The 17,736-nt window shown below is 47.6% G+C and overlaps 1 long non-coding RNA gene across 1 annotated transcript; it reads right to left on the bottom strand.

Moving 5' to 3' along the window:
• Positions 1 to 2,105: 2,105 nt before the first annotated feature.
• Positions 2,106 to 14,488, bottom strand: LOC116524821. The gene is made up of 3 exons (XR_004257498.1): positions 14,477 to 14,488; positions 12,822 to 12,824; positions 2,106 to 3,540 (listed from the first exon to the last, which is right to left on the bottom strand). It is a non-coding gene; the product is annotated as an uncharacterized LOC116524821 (long non-coding RNA).
• Between the last annotated feature and the right edge of the window lie 3,248 nt (positions 14,489 to 17,736).

The following is a 17,736-nucleotide window of genomic DNA, read 5'->3' as shown; positions in this document are numbered from 1 at the left end:
TGTGTGTGTGTGTGTGTGTGTGTTTGAGACGGAGTCTTGCTCTGTTGCCCAAGCTGGAGTACAATGGCACCATCTCGGCTCACTGCAACCTCCACCTCCCATATTCAAGTGATTCTTGTGCCTCAAACTCCCAAGTAGCTGGGACTACAGGCACATGCCACCATGCCCAGCTAATTTTTGTACTTTTAGTAGAGACGGGATTTCACCATGTTGGCCAGGATGGTCTCAATCTCCTTACTTCAAGTGATCCACCCACCTCGGACACCCAAAATGCTGGGATTACAGGCGTGAGCCACTATACCCAGCTGTGATTTTGTTTTCTGCAAACGTTGTATTATTTGCTTTTGCATGTTGCCGAATATGCAAAATAAATGGTCTCATTCTGCTCATATGACTCTAAGATTGGCTTGTCCCTCTCAACCCTTTGTATGATTCAGCTATGTCAGTGTGATCCACTCCTTTCCACTGATGCATCAGACTTCAGTGTATGGAAAATAGTCACCATGTCCATTTTTCTTTAAAGGGACATTTGCAGGGGTGGTCTTCCGTGGTGGGCTCCTGCAAATAATCATTCTTGCCAGCACAGTGATTCATGCCTATAATCTCAGCACTCTGGAAGGCCAAGGCAAGTGGATCGCTTGAGCTCCTGTTGGCTGATATACAGTGGTTTAGGCCTGCTTCCCTTGGAGTGGAAGATGTTCTACAATGAGTAACAGACCACTGGCTGCAGGGGACTTTTACTGAATCCATGCCCCTAGAAGTAACTCTGTTCTCCTTCCTACTCCTATTCTTCTACTATTGAGGCCTCACTTCTTCTGACTCTGCCATGTGGCAGATAGCTTTAGCCCTGTCTCTTTCTGTTTTCTTTCTTATTATCATCATTGTGGCCTGTAAGTTCTCTCAGCCACCCGCCCCAGGACAGGAGTATTTCTGCCCATGTTGGGTATAATTTTTGTTTCCCTTCAACAGCTGATGTCCCAAAGAAAATTCTGCCCACAGCGTCTCAGGTGTAATTTTTTCTCTGTCCTGAGAAATCAACTTCTAAACAAAAAGGTACCAACTCTTCATAGCCATTTAGGGTGAAAACAAAATAATTGTCTGTTCTGTCAAAAAAAATATTAAGTGTTGTTACGGCCAGTGCTCTGAAGCCCACCCCTATTCAGTTTTTGGCACCACGCTGACTGCTGGGAGGCGGGTGTCACAGCTTAATAAGAACAGACTGGCAGATCTCTTGTCAACTCTGTACGCTCTGGTGGATTCAAAATTCACACCCTGTGGACCTCCTAGTTCATTTGTTTTGCCATTCTCCAACATTCCCAAGGCCACTGGACGTCAGGTGTCATTTAAGAGAAGACCACGCCCGAGCGGCACTAAGCCTATACAAGGCCTATTACGAGCCCCTCTACGGCTTCTTAAGAAAATTCTATCCTCACCCTTGACCCCTCCCACCTGTTCCCCTGGCCCGTACAAAAGACAGACCCATCAAATTAATTGTACTTTCCCTACAAAATTTAGCTGTAAAGGCACTTTTAAAACTGGCGCTGGAAAGGGCAAAACACAAGTATAATGCCTGCCAAAATGAAAAATACTATAAAAACCACAAAACCCGAGTTACTATCGGGAAAGAAAGACCCAAAAAAGAGAGAGGAGTCAGAGACAGAGAGAGAGAGAGAGAGAGAGAGAACAAGAAAGTAGAAGGGAAGAGGAGAGAGAGGAGACAGAAAAGAGAAAGAGAGAGAAAGTAGACAGAGAAGAGCGGAGAAAGAGGGGAGAGGAGGGAGAGACAGAGAAAGTAGAGAGAGAAAGAGACAGAGAGGAGAGGCAAAAAGAGAGCGAGAGAGCAAAAAGAGAGAGAGAGAGGGAGAGAGGGATTTAATGCTTTTTAGGGTCCCTGTGTCGAGGCAACCAAAAGCCGCAGGGGCGGGGAATTCATAGCCAGCCCAGCGGCTGCGAGCTCTGCTTTAAACTGACACAAAAAGCATTTTTTTTTCTGCTGGCCACCAGCCCTCCCCGCCACCGCCCGTCTCCCCCCACCCCCCCATCTCCTCCCCACTCCCCCCCCCACACACAAACACCTGCTTTCAGGCAGGCCACACCACCTCAGGGTACAGTATTTGCATCCAAAATACGGCTTAAGAAAGCTTTCTGCGTATGTTTAAGATGAGTGGCCTGTTGGCACAGTAGTTGAGGTATAGGGCTTGCAACTGCAAGGTTGTTGGTTCAAATCCTCAGTAAAGCCAGTCTTAAATTTTGGGGAAAATTCAAAAGCTAAAAAAAAAAAAAAATGGGGTCATCTAGCTCCTGGCCTTGTACCCCCTGCATGACAGCCAAAAGGCTGGGTTCTCAGGCCAATATGGGGTAAAATTAACCCCTAGGAAACTCCACTTTCTATGTGAACTATAATGGCCGTCTTTTGAAGTTAGGTGGCTAGATAGTGGAACCTATGACCCAAAAATTACCCAGGCTGTATAGAAAATAGTCTCAAAAACTCCTGGATATCCTGACCAGTTTCCATACATCAACCAATGGTTTAATCCAACAACCTCCCCCACCCCCCATGGCTGAAGCATTGCATAAAACAGGCTGGACTTCAGGTCATATTAGCCAGCCCAAAGAAGACCCCTGCAGAACGGGCCATTCTCCCAACCCCAGAAAAGAATCTAAAATTACCTACGCCTTACTTTAGACCCTCTGGACAGGGGTCTCAGCATCCCTCTCCAAACCGCACTGGTAGCCAGACCTTGTCCCCACTCCACACGCGTAGTAGGGTTCCATGCCCACCCAGGGTATTACCCCTCCAGGAGGTACCCCCAATGGAAGCAGGTAGCCGGGGCCACCCCTTCTTCATCCACATCTCCTTCTCCTCTAGTGATTTATGCAATTGGAAGGCTCAACACTCTCTGTTTTCTAAAAGGCCCCAGAAACTCACAGGGCTCCTAGACTCTGTCTTACAAACTTACCACCCCACCTGGGATGATTGTCAACAATTACTGCTAGTACTATTTACTGCAGGAGAAAGGGGCAGAATTAGACAGGAGGCCCATAAGGCCATCATTGGAATGGGGGAGGCTCGGTGGAGGACCACCAGGAGCAAATTAATAAAACTTTCCCTTCCACCCAACCCCAGTGGGATCCAAACACCTCGGCGGGTCTACAGGCTCTAAACGATTTTCACTGGTACCTACCAGAAGGCGTTAGGGGAGCGGCCCGCAAGCCCACTAACCTCTCCAAGGTAGGAACTGTAACTCAGGGCCCGCAGGAGTCGCCAGCTGCCTTTCTTGAGCGTCTACAAGACGCTTATCACACCTACACTCCTATTGACCCTGAAGCTCCAGAAAATCAGCAGGCCATCAATCTGGCTTTCATTTCCCAGTCAGCCGCAGATATTTAAAAAAAGTTACAGAAGTTAAAGGGATTCCAAAGAATAAATTTAACCCAATTGCTGGAAATTGCCCAAAAAGTTTTTAACAATAGGGACACTTCAAAAGCCAAACAAAGTAAAAGAGTTACTAAAGCAGTAATAGCAGCTCTTCAGGAAGCCTGAGTTATCCCACAGGGACAGGGAACCCCCCAGGGGAGCTCCCCGGGTCCCCGGCCCAGGCTAGGATGCCACCAGTGCACGTACTGCCAACAGGAAGGCCACTGGAAAAATAAGTGCCCAGAGAGGAGAAGGCGAGAAACAGCTCAGGGAAAGCTACCAAGGGCCATTCTCAATTTAAAAAGCCAGGATTAACAGGGCCGGGGCTCTTATTTATTAAGCCCCCAGGAGCCCAGGGTCACTTTAAAAATTGGAGGCACACCTGTCAGCTTCCTAGTCAACACCAGGGCAGCCCACTCAGTCCTTACTCAGCCTCTAGGACCACTATCCAGTAGAAAAACAATTATTCAGGGGGCCACAGGAAAAACCACAACAAGCCCTTGAACCACCAACCGATTCGTTGATCTGGAGAACAGCACCATCACCCACTCCTTTTTAGTCATTCCAGAGTGTCCGTACCCACTCCTAGGACGGGACTTACGCCACAAACTTCAAGCAAATATTTCTTCCGGTGAGAGTCAAGCTTGCCTCTCAATTCCTCCTCCCTTGGCATCAGGGCCACCTCAGCAAATCCTCATCACCTGTGCTCTGTCAGACGACTGTCTCTTGCAGGAAGCTTTATCCTCAGGGGCAGATCAACCTCCAACATCAAACCTCCTCCGCCAATTCCAAGAAAATGTACCCAGCGGGTGGGCCGAGACAAATTCCCCAGGCTTAGCAAGTCCCCATACCCCAGTTGTGGTCCAGCTATTGGCAACAGCAACCCCGGTCCAGATACAACAATATCCCATGTGCCAGGAAGCCGGACGGAAAATTGCTCCACATATAACCAGACTCCTAAAAAGAAGAATCCTTACTACTTGTAAGTCCCCCTGGAATACCCCCTTGCTCCCTGTCTTAAAACCAGGCACAAAGAACTATCGGCCTGTACAGGACTTAAGGGAGGTAAACAAACAAGTGAAAATTGTCCACCCTACAGTTCCAAGTCCATACACCCTCCTAAGTCTCTTAGATCCAGAACACCACCATCACACTGTCTTAAATCTCAAGAATGCATTCTTTTGCATCCCACTGGCCCCTGTTAGCCAGCCCATATTTGCTTTTAAATAAACTAACCCCGATACTGGGGTCTCGGGCCAACTCACTTGAACAAGACTGCCTCAGGGGTTCAAAAGCTCCCCTACTCTGTTAAATAAGGCACTTAGCCAAGATCTTTCTGCCTCCCAAGCTAAGTTCCCTGAGGGCACCCTACTCCCATACGTGGATAACTTACTCTTGGCTACAAAAACCCAAGAGACCTGTAAAAAAACCACCCAGTCATTATTAAAAACCCTACAGACTTTGGGTTACTGGGTCTCAGCTAAAAAGGCCCAACTCTGCCAACCGAAAGTTACTTACCTGGACTATATCATAAAGAAGGGCAACCGGGCACTGGCACCCAGCCGAGTCCAAGCAGTGCTGCAAATACCCACCCCCACCATGAAATGCCAAGTTCAAGAATTCCTTGGGGTGGTAAAGTACTGCAGGCTATGGATTTTTAACTTTGCCAAAATAGCCAAGCCCCGTATGCCTGCACTGGAGGAAATCAGCCCTTGACATGGGCAGAGATAGAGCAACAGGCTTTTGACAAGCTCAAGGCTGCCCTGACTACGGCCCCAGCCTTGGCCTTGCCAGACATCTCTAAACCCTTCCAGTTGTTTGTGCATGAAAAACAGGGAGTCGCTAAGGGGGTGGTCACCCAGACATTGGAACCATGGTCCCAGCCAGTTGCCTACCTTTCAAAAAAACTTAATCCCGTAGCCTCTGGGTGACCAGCTTGTCTGAGGTTGGTGGCAGCTACAGCCCTGTTAGTCAAGGAGGCGGACAGACTAACCTTGGGCAGGAGTTAAATTTAGTGGCACCCCACACGGTGGAGTCGCTACTCCATGGAGCTCCGGGAAAATGGATGTCAAATGCCCGCGTAGTTCAATAACAGGCCTTGCTTTTGGACCAGCCCCGCATAAAGTTTTTAAAGGCTGCAATTTTAAATCTCACCAGGCTACTACTGGACAGCGAGCCAGAGGAGCCCACACACGACTGCCAACAGACATGGACGTCCTCCACGCTGCTCGACCAGACCTCACCGACGTCTCCCACAGAACCCAGGGGAGGTACTGCATACGGATGGCAGCAGTTTCATGGTCAACGGAGTCAGGTATGCCAGAGCAGCCATAGTCACCCTAGAGCGGGTTGTCTGGGCCCAGGCTCTTCCACATGGAACCTCAGCCCAAAAGGCAGAGCTCATAGCTCTGACAAAGGCCTTAGACTGGGTGGAGGGAAAAACTGTCAACATCTACACAGATGGCCAGTATGCCTTTGCTACGGCCCATGCACATGGAGCCATTCATAAAGAAAGAGGACCACTTACCTCAGAGGGAAAAACCATCAAAATAAAGAAGAACTCCTAGCCCTATTAAAGGCTATATAAAAGCCCAAAGCAGTGGCATTAATACACTGCAAAGGACACGAGAAGGGAAATTCACCAGAGGCGAGGGGAAATGGGCGGCTGATCTACAAGCCAGACAAGCAGCCTTGGGACCAGTAAAACCTCTGACTCTTCTTAGAATTCTGCCAGCCCCAACCCTGCCCCCACCCCTACGTACTCACCTGATGAAGAAAACTTTGCTAAAGAACAAGGGGACACACAAGATTCCACAGGATAGTCAAATCTACCGGACACAAAAATTGTAGTCCCCGAGGCTCTAAAACAGGCCCTAGTTAAGAACACACACCAGGCCACTCACTTAGGACAGACCAAACTAACCGAGCTGCTGAAAGCCAAATACTGCATTCCCCACTTACATGAACTTATCAAAAAAATTACTACTCAGTGTAATGTATGTGGCCGAGTAAATCCAGGAGGGAACAGGTCTAGCCAGGTAAGAGTAAAACTCAAAGGGACTAGCCCTGGGAAGCAATGGAAAGTAAATTTCACTAAAATAAAACCCCCAGCAAATGGCTATAAATACGTATCTCCTAGTGTTTATAAATACGTTCTCTGGATGGGTCGAGGCCTTCCCCACTAGGTCCGAGACTGCTTGGGTGGTCACAAAAAAACTATTAGAGGACCTTGTTTCTTGGTTCAGCCTCCCTCTAACGCTGGGGTCAGACAATGGGCCCGCCTTTACTGCACAAATTTCTCAGGGCCTAGCCAAGGCCCTGGGTATATCCTGGAAATTACACTATGCCTATCGTCTCCAGAGTTCAGGGCAAGTCAAACGAATAAACTGGACCCTAAAAAACCCTGACAAAGTTTATCTTAGAGACCGGTGAAAACTGGGTCAGCCTGCTTCCTTTGTCCTCCTTCGTGTGCGATGCACACCCTATCAGAAAAGCTTCCCCACTTTTGAACTCATGTTCGGCAGGCCCCCTCCCTTACTCCCCAGACTTGCGGATACCGTGCATGCTGAAGTCCATAACTATACACTCCTTAAGTCCTTACAGGCGCTCCAGTCTGTTCAATCCCAGAAACACCAGCTCATTAAAAACACCCATCCCATCCCATTAAACAGACCAGCTGACACACCCCTTCCAGCCCAGAGGCTCTGTTCTTGTTAAAAAATTCGCCACCTCTGGCCTCACCCCCCGTTGGAAGGGACCCTACACGGCTATCCAAGTCACACCCACCACACTCAAGGTGGACGGACTAACAGCCTGGATTCATCACACCCAAGTTAAAACTGCCCCACCGGAAGGACAATGGAGCGTCAAACACTCATCCCCCGACTCACTAAAGCTAAGACTTGCGTGCTCTTCTCAATCACCACCCTCGCCACCCTAATCCATGCTGTAAATCCCTATAGCAAACCCCGCTTAGAACCTACCTACTATCAATGGGTCCTCACCGAGGGCTCCACTGGAAAATGTTAGTTCCTTAACCGGGAAAGAATCCACCCTAGTCAAGCTAACCCTGAAGTACATTCCAAAAACCCCCATTACCTTTTCCCTAAACCTCTGTGCCCTCCTGGGCCCGTTCCTAACCCCAAACGTAAATCCCAGGACAAAAAAATATTATAGCCGGGTGTGGCAGTGCAAGTGTAGAGCAACAACTTCAAACTTACGGATTATAGCTGTGCCCAGGATCCACCCCACAAAGAAAGTAAAACTTCAGAGACTTAAATTCTTTTGCCCCCATTAAAGTTATATAACTATCTCCACTATATCAGGGTACACCAAAAACATAGACTCCTTCATCTCTTTTGACCGAGACTCTCCCCCATCCCCATGCTACGCCGGGTCTTGTAACCCACTCAAGATAACTATAACTACCCCAGATGGTAAATGAACAACGGGGCAACCTAAGGTCTCAAAGTATATATGCATAAATAAGACATGGGAAACATCTTTACCATCCAGCGTAAAACCCCACCCAAACCCAACCGCCCTATAAAACCCATTGCCCAGATCATACAACAACAAGAGGCCCCCCTAAAAATACAAAGCCCCCTCATCCAGATAATCAATACCCCCCCAACTACCTTCCCCTACAACCCCAACTCGGCTCGAAGAGGACACAACCCTGTTAACCTTGTTGTCCTCAGCCCACCGCCTCCTCAACAAATCTAACACAGATTTTTAAAATAACTGTTGGCTGTCTAAACCCTCAACCACCGTTTATACAGGGTTAGCTTCCCAATTACCTGCCAACCTGTCCATTTCTTCATGCTCCCAATCCACACTCCATGTAACCCTGAGAGACAGAGAAGGGTCTGGGCACTGCTACCACTCCCCAAATTACACCCTTGCAGGTTCTCCCTATGGCTCTATTGTAACATCTCCCACAATGTAACCTTTAATGGTACAAACCTTTACTATCGGGCACCAGATTCCACTTGGTTAGCCTGCACTTTTGGCCTCACCAACTGCATTTTCACATACCAGTTCAGCAGCTCCGCTCCCATACTGTGCACCCCGGTACACATCCTCCCCAGAGTCAACATGTATAATGGCCAGCAGAAACTTAACCTCCTGGCGCCATCAGATACTATTACTGCCCAATAAAAGCAAGTCCCTATCATCAACCCTCTACTAGTTAAATTAAGTATTGCTGGCTCCACCGCAGTTAAAATATCAGCTCTTATAACTGGGGACCAAAATTTTAAAACTCCCTCTCAGCACATAAATACTAATTTAAGCCACTTAAAAAACTCCATTTCCCAACTCACTAATCAGGTTAAGTCTTTGGCTAAAATAGTCCTCCCAACTAGGCAAGGACCAAATTTGCTATTCTTAAAACAAGGGGGTTAATGTGCTGTCCTTAATAAACAATGTTGCTTCTATGCTAATAAGTCAGGCCTCATCCACAAAAGCCTCTCCCTGGTCAAACAAAATCTCAAAACCAGAAAACAACTTCATGAGGCTTCAAAAAGTTAGTATCAAAAAATGTTTTTCTGGTCCCCTTGGCGCACTTCCCTCCTTACAGGCCTGGTGGGACCTCTGGCCATACTCCTACTGGGACTCATGTTCGGCCCCTGCCTCCTAAACCAACTGCTCAGGTTCATGAAATCTAGGGTAGACTCCGTAAAATCAATAATATTAAAGTCTCAATAGGAGCCCTTAAAACAAACAAACAATACTAATCTGTTAAAGAAATCAATAATTTAATTCCTGTAAATAAAACAAGGGGAGAATGTGACACGGTAATCTCCCTGTAAACTGCACACCTCAACCATGCCTCGGCTTTTCCGTTGAAACTGCTCTCTGTAACCCTAATGTGACAGGCAAGCCGTCCAAACCGACGCCAGCTTGTCCCCTGCGATTTGTAATAAGTAACTAAGGTCTGTAATTTCCACCCTACCCAGACAATGTGTAAACTAACGCTCATCTTAACTTCTGTAAACCACTTAAGTAACAATAAGAATGTTCAGAGTCCCCTGGCCCTGGGAATGTCCGAAGCCCCTCACCCTCATCTCCACCCAGGAGGTGATTTACGGAATATCCAAAGTCCACTGGCCCTCGGAATATCTGAAGCCCCTCACCCCCACCCCCACCCCTCACCCTCACCCCCGAGGTGGTTCACAGACATAAAAGGTCTTAACAACCTCCTTTCAGGGCCACGGGTTAAAGAGAAGCGAGTCCTCCGCGGCCGCCAGCAATAAAAACCCTGCAATGTAGCATACTTTTGTCTTAGTGTTAACTTTCTATGCTCGATCCAGTACAACAGTACAATTGTCAGCTCCATCCTTCAGTGAGGAAACTGAGGCTCTGGGAGCTTAAGTTACTCACCAAAATCACACAGGCATGACCCATAACCAGCTCTTGACTCTTGGCCTTCCCCACTCTCAACTCTTTAAAATCACCCTCTCCAAAATGGAAGCATTCCCCAATTATCCAAGGCAGAGGTGATGATCAACCTCTCTCTGTTCCCAAGATTAAAAGCCATTAGCAAATAAAAACATGTTTGCATCTCCTGTGTGTGTTTGAATTTTCATTCCATACCAGGGGGAAAGTCTAACTGAGGATTTCCAATACTAATAATAGACTGTAATAAAAGTAAAAGGTTTTTGCTTAACAATTACCTATTGGAAGAGCTATCTAAACCCTAATGCAATCTGTGAATATTGTGCACTGATTCTCCCTGCTATGCATTAACTGGTAAACTGATACAACCCAGAAACAGGCTACGTCAAAGGCCTGAAAGACGTTCCCTGGCCCTATGGGAAGAACACAGCTGTTTATAAGCACCCACCACGTGCCAGGCCATCCATTAACATTAGACTTCTCAACAACCCTTCCCAACAAAGTAGGCAAAGTCGCTCCATTTTTCTAAAGGGGATGGGGGGACAGAAGGCCTTCTCTGACAAGTCCAAGGTCACACAGCTAGTAAATGGCAAAGCCAGGAATGCAACCTGGCTGTAAAGTTCCAAAACTCTGCTTTTCTTCCTAAATCAACATGCCTAGAACAGAATGCTCCATCTGCACCTGCAGCCTGAAATGCAGACGTATTTAACATCCTCAACCAAAACGCCTGTTTTCACTTACCCTAAGCAGAAACCTGATGGTTGATTGTTAACTCTAAAGATAGGAATTAGGTGGTCCCAAATAAGAGTTTTTGTGCATTTTCAAATGTGGAAAGGTATTAAACACAATAAATCAATGCACAATAGGACATCGCTAGAGAGTAATTTGTGTAGCTGAGGCACTGGAATTTTTTCCATCTATCATTCAAACCATTGTTAGACATTTTCTAAAGCCTTCATACGAAGCAGCACTTGGGAGAATCAAGCCTTTAGAAAGAACGAAATTGATTTTCCTATGAGAAAAAAAATAATAGTCATGAGAAAGCAACAATCAAACATGGATGAATGAAGATGAAAAAAAACTACTTTTTACAAGTCTAGAAATCCGTCAAGACCCAGACATCTGTCACCTCCTGAACAGATTTTAATTTTAGAGTTTGCTTCCTTTACATTTTTTTCTCTTCTCTTCCTATGGTTAGATGGATGTAACATATGCTTAGGGTTTCACAAATTTAGTTTCGGTAGGCGTGATGTCTAAGAATATCTGAAGCTATTTTCAAGACATTTTGTGATAATGCTTGTCTTGTTCTTTGAAATCTAGTCTTTGGATTTCTTCTTACATGGAGTAAGTGGCTGAGACTTCGTGGCTTCTCTTGCGATATCAAAAGATTCTTGAGAGATAAACTGACCCAAGCATGGGCATAATTTCCAACAGCCTTTATCTCCACAGAGAAATCCTGCAGTGCCACAGAGCATGGTGGCTCATACCTGTAATCCTAGCACTTTGGGAGTCCAAAATGAGAGGATCGCTTGGGCCCATGAGTTCAAGACCAGCCTGAGCCACATAGTGAGATCATGTTTCTACAGAAAAAAAAAAAATTTTAATTAACTGGGTGTGACGATGCACACTTGTGGTCCCAGCTACTCAGGGGGCTGAAGCAGGGGATCGCCTGAGCCCAGGAGTTTAGGGCTATAGTGAGCTATGATCACACCACTGCACTCCAGCCCGGGAGACAGAGCGAGATCCTGTCTCTAAGAATAAATCAGTAATCCTCCAGTGCAGCTTTTCTCAAACTGCAAATGCACCTGTGAATCCCCTGGAGATCTTGTTGATAAAATGCAGATTCTGATCCAGTGGGGCTTAGGTGGGGCCCGAGACTCTGCATTTCCAACAGTTCCAGGCCAGGCTGAGGCTGCTGGCGCACAGGCCACACCTTCAGTGTTACTCTGTATTTGCCTTCCATCTCCACCCAGATCCATTCTCTGCCCACTCTGGGCCAGGGAGGCTAAGCCCTGCAGTCCCCAGCACCTGCACAGCTTGGCACCTGGCCTGCAGATGAGCTGGGACCTGAGAGGCAGCCATGGAGATCAAAGGGAGGCAGGAGAGAGCGGTCAGTGCATTTGGCCCTTCCTGCTCAGCCCTTCTGGGGCTGCAGCTCTGGAAGGGGAGTCCTTCTCCATGGCTCCAGGTCTTTCCAGATTCCGGAACACTGTTCCTCCATCCCTACATCCTTTTTTTTTTTTTTTTCCACATAATCTCACTCTATCATCCAGACCGGAGTGCAGTGGCGCAATCTCTGCTCACTGCAATCTCCAACTCCCAGGTTCAAGTGATTCTCCTGCCTCAACCTCTCAAGTAGCTGGGATTACAGGTGTGTGCCACCACGCCCGGCTAATTTCTGTATTTTTAGTAGAGATGGGGTTACACCATGTTGGTCAGGCTGATCTCAAACTCCTGACCTCAGGTAATCCTCCCACCTTGGCCTCCCAAAGTACTGGGATTACAGGCGTGAGCCAAGGTCACTGGCCTACCATCCATGTATCCTTAATGCCTAAGGGTACTGTGATAAGCCAAACAATGGGCCCCCAAAGATGTCCACATCCTCATCCCTGGAACCTGTGAATATGTTACTTTACAAAGGAACTTTGTGGATGGGATTAAGTCAAGGATCTGGAGATGGGGCGATTGTTCTGGATTATCTGCTGGGCCTGATACATCAGGGTGTTAATAATTGGGAGAGGAGGCAAGAATGTCCAGAATGAGAAATGCAACGTGACAAAGGCTTGACTGGCCATCGCCGGCTTTGAAGATGGATGAAGGCGTCACAAGCTAAGAAATGTGGGGGGCCTCAAGAAGCTGGAAAAGGCAAGACAGCAGATTCTCCCCTAGAGCCCCGGAAGGAGAGCACCCGGAAAGCACCCCTGCTAATGCAGGTGCCAATGAGTTTCCTCCCGATGCAGGTCCCTGCTGTTTCACCCTCCCACGCTGCGCCCCTGAACCCTACTTACTTCCATAAACAGTCCCTTTTTAAAATTCTCTTCAGTTCAACCCTTGTGAGGGGACTTTCTTTTCTTCCCAGATCCTGGCAGATACATGGCACCTCAGATACAACTTAAAAATTTTCAAGACTGAACCCATCATCTCTTCCCCAAATCCACTCTTCCTTTTGGCTGCCTAGTCCTCAAACATGCCCAAGCTGATTCCTGCAGCAGGACATTTGCACATCCGCTTACCTGAAATGCTCTCCCTCCAGATCCTCACGTGGCTCACTTCTGTAGAATGATGTCATTCACTCATTTGTTCACTCACCCATTCATACCTACCCTGGGCCAGGCACTGTTCTAGGCACTGGGGATACTGCAATAAACAAGGCCAACTCCCTGTCCTCTTGGAGCTGGCATTCTCATGGAAAAGACAGACGATCCATCAACAAATAAAAAGGGCTTTCTAGGCCAGGCGCGGTGGGTCATGCCTGTAGTCCCAGCACTTTGGGAGGCTGAGGCAGGTGGATCTCTTGAGGTCAAGAGTTTGAGACAGGTCCGGCCAACATGGCAAAACCCTGTCTCTACTAAAAATACAAAAATTAGCCAGGTGTGGTGGCGCACTCTTGTGGACCCAGCTACTTGGGAGGCTGAGGCATGAGAATCGCTTGAACCCAGGAGTCAGAGGCTGCAGTGAGCCAAGATCGTGCCACTGCACTCCAGCCTGGGCTACAGAGTGAGACCCTGTCTCAAAGAGAAAAGTGTTTGGCGAATATAGTTGGGTGAATGACAACACGGTGAGGTAGCACGCAATGCTTCTCAATCAGGGGAAACACTAAGGGCCTCCAGGGGAATTTGGCAATGTGTGGGATGTGTGTGGTTGTCACAGTGACTATGAACAGTATTGACATTTACTGGGTGGAGGCCCAGGAAGCAAAAAATCCTAAAATATACCAGAGTCCCATGCAGTGAAGTTCTGCCCACTCCAAAAGGCCAGGAAAGAATTTGGCTTTTATTCTGAATGTGATGGGAGGCCCCTGGGGAGGAGGAGAGCAGCAGAATCCCATGTGCATGTTTGACAGACGGCTCTATGGGGAGAACGGCAGGAGCGGGGTCTGAGTGGAAGTAGGGAGGCCGCATAAGATTTTAGCAGATCAGGGCTGGGTGTGGTGGCTCACACCTGTAACCCCAGCACTTTGGGAGTCCCAGGCAGGCAGATTACGAAGTCAGGAGATTGAGACCATCCTGGCTAACACGGTGAAACCCCATCCCTACTAAAAACACAAAAAATTAGCCAGGCATGGTGGCATGTGACTTCAGGAGGGTGAGGCAGGGGAATTGCTTGAACAAGGAGGTGGAGGTTGCTGTGAGCCGAGATCATGCCATTGCACTCCAGCGTGGGTGACAGAGCGAGACTCCATCTCAAAAAAAAGAAAAAGAAAGAAAGAGAAAGAAAGGGAAAGAGAAAGGGAAAGGAAGGGAGGGGAGGGGAGGGGAGAGGAGGAGAGGGAAAAGAGGAGAAAAAATTAGGAAAGCCAGAGGGGCTGAGGAGTGATAGCTAAATGGAATGGGGTTTTGTTTGGGGATAACACAAGTGTTCTAAGATGGACTGTAGGCCAGGCAAGGTAGCTCATGCCTGTAATCCCAGCATTTTGGGAGGCCAAAGTGGGTGGATCACTTGAGGTCAGGAGTTGGAGACCAGCCTGGGCAACATGGTGAAACCCCATCTCTACCAAAAATACAAAATATGTGTATATATTAGCCCAGTGTGGTGACAGTTGCCTGTAGTCCCAGCTACTCTGGAGACTGAGGCAGAAGAATTGCTTGAACCTGGGAGGTGGAGGTTGCAATGAGCTTAGATTGTGCCACTGCACTCCAGCCTGGGCAACAGAGTGAGACACTGTCTCAAAATAAATAAATAAATAATAAAATGGACTGTGGGCCAGCCAAGGGGGCTCATGCCTGTAATCCCAGCACTTTGGGAAGCAGAGGCAGGAGGATTGCCTCAGGCCAAGAGACCAGCCTGGGCAACATAGTGAGACCCTATCTCTTAAAAAAAATATTTTAATTAGCCAAGCATGATGGCATGTGCCTGTGGAGGCTGAGACAGGAGGATCGCTTGAAAGATCATCTAAAAAAAAAAATCCTTGGGAGTCAGTGGGGTGAAAAGGAAAGGGTATGGTATGGACTTTGAGGTCAGACAGACTCAGCTGGGCTCATATCCTAGCTTCTTTACTTACTAGGTGAGTAGGACCTTAGACTGTCAGTGAATCGTGAATGTCCCTGAACCTCAGTTCACTGATCTGTAAAGTGGAGATCCGCCATTCATCCTACAGCTACCAAGCACCTGTGGTCCAGGCCCCATGCTAGGCACTGGGTACATGGTAGTGAGCAGCACAGACAGCAGAAGGACCTACCTTCTGTATGTATTAGTCCATTTTCACAGTGCTATGGAGAATTACCAGAGACTGGATAATTTATAAAGAGGTTTAATCGACTCACAGTCTGCATGGCTGGGGAGGCCTCAGGAAACCTACAATCATGGCAGAAGGCAGAAGGCAAAAGGGAAGCAAGGCATGTCTTACATGGTGGCAGGAGAGAGAGTGCCAAGGGGAAAGTGCCACACTTTTTTTTTTTTTGAGACAGAGTCTCACTTTGTGGTCCAGGCTGGAGTGCAGTGGCATGATCTTGGCTCACTGCAACCTCTGTCTCCCGGGTTCAAGCAATCCTCCTGCCTCAGTCTCCCAAGTAGCTGGGATTACAGGTGCTCATCACTATGCCCTGCTAATTTTCATATTTTTAGTAGAGACGGGGTTTCACCATACTGGTCAAGCTGGTCTTGAACTCCTGACCTTAGGTGATCCACCTGCCTCGGCCTCTCAAAGTGCTGGGATTACAGGTGTGAGCCACGGCACCCAGCCCGTGCCACACTTTTAAATCATCAGATCTCAGGAGAACTCACTCACTATCATGAGAACAGAATAAAGGAAACTGCCCCCATGATCCAGTCACCTCCCTTCCAGGTCCCTCCCTCAACATGTGAGGATTACAAATCAAGAAGAGATTTGGGTGGGGACACAGAGCCAATCATATCATTATAGAAACCCGCTGACAGTGTTTGGCACCTAATTGTCAGTAAATGAAAGGAATTATCATTTTCTTCAGTCCTGCATCTTAACGTCTTGATCCAGGCCCCCTCCACAGCTGTTTTGTTTTCCATCTTGTATTCAGCCTGTTTGTGTCTCCTCTCCCTAAATGGGCCATAAAGTTAGTTCAGACAGGGATTAGGACAAGTATTTATCCTGTATTCCCCAGAGCACCTAGTCCAATGCCTGGCTCATTGTACTCATTAAAAAGTGTTTGAATGGGTGCATACATGCATACTGTTGGGTAATTTTGAATATGAAAGAAAATCTGAAATAATTATCAACTCACTCACCAAGATAATTAAGACTGGTCTCACGTGGTGGCTGAGACAAGGTTTCGGCATCCTGGGGGTGCTGAGAATGCATTTTGCAGGCTGTTCTCCTCATCCCCACAGAGAATTATAATCACAGCAAGGCCAAAACTGCAACTCATGCACAGAGGTAGCTATCCCACCTGCACCTATAGAAGGGCATTGATTGAAATTGATCCTACTGACTCAGTAAGTCCAGTCATGGCAGTCAGTTGTAAAGAATTAAATATCTTGGCTGGGCACAGTGACTCACACCTGTAATCCCAACACTCTGGCAGGCCAAGACAGGAGGATTGCTTGAGCCCAGGCATTCAAAACTAGCCTGGGGAACATAGTGGGACACCAGCTCCACAAAAAAAATTTAAAAAATAGCCGTGTTTGGTGGCACATCCCTGTAGTCCCAGCTACTGGGGAGGCTGAGGTGGGAGGATCATTTGAGCCTGGCAGGCGGAGGTTGCAGTGAGCCAAGATCGCATCACTGCACTCCAGCCTAAGCAACAGAGTGAGACCCTGTCTGAAATAATAATAAAACATCTTCACTCCTAAACTCAAAACAAGACAGACCCAGAACTCAATAAGCAAAAATGCCAAAAGACATAAAGAATTCCCAGAAAAACACATGAAAACCACATAGAAAGACGCTCAGTCTCACTTTAAAGAAAAATGCTGCTGGGTGCAGTGGCTCACCTCTATGATCCCACCACTTTGGAAGGCCAAGGTGGGCAGATGGCTTAAGCTCAGAAGTTCGAGACCAGCCTGTCTAACATAGCAAAACCCTTTCTCTACAAAACATACAAAAATAGCCAGATGTGGTGGTTTACACCTGCTATCTCATCTACTCAGGAGACTGAGGCACGAAAATTGCTTGAATCTGGGAGGCAGAGGTTGCAGAGCCAAGATCGAACCACTGCACTCCAGCCTGGGTGACACAGCAAGACTCTAAGTCAGAGAGAGAGAGAGAGAGAGAGCTGGGCGCGGTGGCTCACTGGCTTGCACCTGTAATTCCAGGTGAGATACAATGAAGTGTGTTACTATTTCTGATAAGAGCGTCACCATCTTTCATTCTTTTTATTTATTTTTATTTTTGAGATGGAGTCTCAGTCTGTCGCCCAGGCTGGAGTGCAGTGGCACGATCTCGGCTCACTGCAACCTCTGCCTCCCGAGTAGCTGGGACCATAGGTGCATGCCACCACGCCCAGCTAATTTTCGTATTTTTAGTGGAGACGGGGTTTCACTATGTTGGCCAAGCTGATCTTGAACTCCTGACCTCATGATCCACCTGCCTCAGGCTCCCAAAGTGCTGGAATCACAGGCGTGAGCCACCGCCCCTGGCCACAAGTTCATTTCTAGAAAGAGAACCTGAGAAGAAGCTGACCTTGACTGAATCCACAAGAAAACAAAGAGATTTTAAGCCCCGCATGCATTAGGTATTTGTCCTAATGCTCTCCCACCCCTTGATGGGTGCAGCAAACCACCATGTC

This window comes from Sapajus apella, unplaced genomic scaffold (genome assembly GCF_009761245.1).
Source record: "Sapajus apella isolate SASKATOON/1434 unplaced genomic scaffold, GSC_monkey_1.0 scaffold2, whole genome shotgun sequence".
In the NCBI taxonomy this organism is placed as follows: domain Eukaryota; kingdom Metazoa; phylum Chordata; class Mammalia; order Primates; family Cebidae; genus Sapajus; species Sapajus apella.
Note: the sequence above shows the minus strand (reverse complement) of the source record. Positions and strands in the feature narration are given on the sequence as shown.